The 3,039-nt window shown below is 29.1% G+C and overlaps 1 long non-coding RNA gene across 1 annotated transcript; it reads right to left on the bottom strand.

The window, feature by feature from the left end:
* Positions 1-549: 549 nt before the first annotated feature.
* LOC116028355 lies at positions 550-849 on the bottom strand. Its single transcript, XR_004100134.1, has 2 exons — positions 755-849; positions 550-658 (listed from the first exon to the last, which is right to left on the bottom strand). It is a non-coding gene; the product is annotated as an uncharacterized LOC116028355 (long non-coding RNA).
* Between the last annotated feature and the right edge of the window lie 2,190 nt (positions 850-3,039).

Raw genomic sequence — 3,039 nt, 5'->3', positions numbered from 1 at the left:
GGTTTCTGCCGGAAACCACAGTGGTTTCTTTTTTTTTTTTTTTTAAATATATAAATTTTTGATAAATAATAATATTATTTTAAATATTTTTATATTATAAATAAAATATTTAAAATGTTTAATTATACAATTCTACCCATTTCTAAAACATGAACCAAACATACCAAGCCAATTTTTTAGAATGCAACCAAACACTAGAATGAAAAATATTTTCTGGAAAGACGACTAATTTTTTAGAAAACATTTTTCAAAATTCATTTTCCTACTTTTCAAACCACCCTAAACTTAAAATGGTTCTTACTTACCTGAGATGCTATATCATAGAAATACGATGAAATGTAGACATTCTTCATTCCGGCCCCTCCTCCACCACTCCACACCCCATTGAATGTGCAATTTTGATACTTACAGGGTGCCCTGAAATCAACCACTTTTCTAGCTAATTTCCTGCAATTCTTCAAGCTAGTACCACTTGGTGGAGCTTTTGCTTTGTATGAAACACCATTGTATGTGTAGTAACCTACACACAATTCATTGCATTGCAATTANGACGATGAGATCACGTCAATGGCGCAACCAAGGGGCCAAGCTGCTCCAACCATGTAGTTTTTGTACTCAACTTCAGTTATCACCGTAATCTCCTTCCTAGGATGTACACCTGTAAGTTTCACATACATTTCATGACAATAAAATTAGTAAATTTTAATAATATATGTAGGGTACCTATCTAAAACAAGAAATTGTTCGAACTTACCAAATCCATCCACGAGCAATATGTATTGGTATACCAAATCCAAGCAATAGTATGGATAAAAGTCCTCTATTGCATTAGGAAAAGTAGACTTCATATCATTATAGTTGGTTGCACAAACTACCTTTGCTGCTTCTAGGGCTATGTTTGGCAAATCTAGCTGAAAAGGTAGCTGAAAGCTGAAAAGTAGCTGAAAACTGAAAAGCTATAAGTTTGAAGCTGAAATCTGAAGAGTTGTTAAGCTAGATGTTATGCTTAAAAGTGTTTGGTAAAATTAGCTTTCTGATAAGCTGATAAATGTAAAAAGACAAAAAAATGGCATCTTCATACAATTTAAATAGTTTTAAATTTAAATAGGTTTGTTTATATATTAAAATACAAAATAGTGAAATCAATATATTTTAATAAAATATAAAGTAAGAACATATATTTGAAAATATATAAAGTAAAACAAAATGTTTATAATTCATAAGATTAGTTCATACAAAAATCAATGTTCAAACACAAATGTCAAATTAAAATTACAACCAAACATATTGAAGAGAAAAAGTTTGAGGTTTAGCCAAAAAGGTTTTAATTGAGATGCGTAAATGATGTCATTTCTTTAAAATAATAAGGTTAAAGATGGAAAAAAAGTTAGGAAGCTACTAGCTTATTTTAAACTACTAGCTTATTTTAGGAACATTACCAAACAGAGCTTATAGCTTATTAGTAGCTTAAAATAAGCTATAAGCTCCTATATAAGCTCTGCCAAACATAGCCAGGTATGCGCTTGGCTTAACTATTTTAGAGGGCGTCGTTGATGGGTCAACAATACCAACCTATAAATACAAACAATTTTAATGTATTGTACATCTTATTCTTTACCATATTTACTAAGAGTCCATTTGAAAACCCGGAAAATGACTTCAGAAAAATATTTTTCGGATTTTCAGTGTTTGATGCAATAGAAAAATTCAATTAACGGAAAATATTTTTCGTTGACTAGAAAAATGTAGGCATTTTGGCGGAAAATGACGTCCGACAAAATTTGGTGGAAGTAATTTTCCTCCTATCATCAATACATGGTTTCTGCCGGAAACCACAGTGGTTTCTTTTTTTTTTTTTTTTAAATATATAAATTTTTGATAAATAATAATATTATTTTAAATATTTTTATATTATAAATAAAATATTTAAAATGTTTAATTATACAATTCTACCCATTTCTAAAACATGAACCAAACATACCAAGCCAATTTTTTAGAATGCAACCAAACACTAGAATGAAAAATATTTTCTGGAAAGACGACTAATTTTTTAGAAAACATTTTTCAAAATTCATTTTCCTACTTTTCAAACCACCCTAAACTTAAAATGGTTCTTACTTACCTGAGATGCTATATCATAGAAATACGATGAAATGTAGACATTCTTCATTCCGGCCCCTCCTCCACCACTCCACACCCCATTGAATGTGCAATTTTGATACTTACAGGGTGCCCTGAAATCAACCACTTTTCTAGCTAATTTCCTGCAATTCTTCAAGCTAGTACCACTTGGTGGAGCTTTTGCTTTGTATGAAACACCATTGTATGTGTAGTAACCTACACACAATTCATTGCATTGCAATTAGTTTAATTTCTTGCACATTTTACTTGTATATATATGGTGGGTGCGCTTCAAAAGAAAACATGACAATAGTTAATATAGAGAGCTTACCGTCATAACCATCTAAAATACACGCATTGGTGGAGTTTGCTGACGTTTTTAAAACTTCAACTCGAGCTGCTAGTAGTCCGTAGTTCAAAATAAGTAGTCCGTAGTCTACAATACCTTTATTAGAAAAAATTATTCATTATCAAAAAATTAAATTAAATAAGAGAAATAATTCCATTAGTTATATTGTCTTTATTTTCTCTCATGCAAAGATTCTTTACATTCAAATTTATCAATTAATATTCATTACATTGTCCATTATCTTATTTTTACAGTATCTTGTAATTAAATATCAAAGTTATAGTATCAAATAATGTTATATATTTAGTTACCAAGTATTTTATTAATACTATGAAAAATTTTTTTAAAATAATTTGAAGCTAATTATATTAACTACTTGTGGATTGGTTGAAAAAGAGAGTACTCAAATAATAACCCAACAAATTGAAGTGGAATCACTCTAATTTTTTTTTTTTGAAAATCGGAATCACTCTATTTTACTCTATTACCCAGCAAATTGAAGCGAGAAACTACCTTTTAATATCTTTGGAATACATAATATTTTAAATATTTAAATTTTTATTAATTTA

Source organism: Ipomoea triloba, chromosome 9, assembly GCF_003576645.1.
Source record: "Ipomoea triloba cultivar NCNSP0323 chromosome 9, ASM357664v1".
In the NCBI taxonomy this organism is placed as follows: domain Eukaryota; kingdom Viridiplantae; phylum Streptophyta; class Magnoliopsida; order Solanales; family Convolvulaceae; genus Ipomoea; species Ipomoea triloba.
This window is presented reverse-complemented; position numbering and strand designations above follow the sequence as displayed.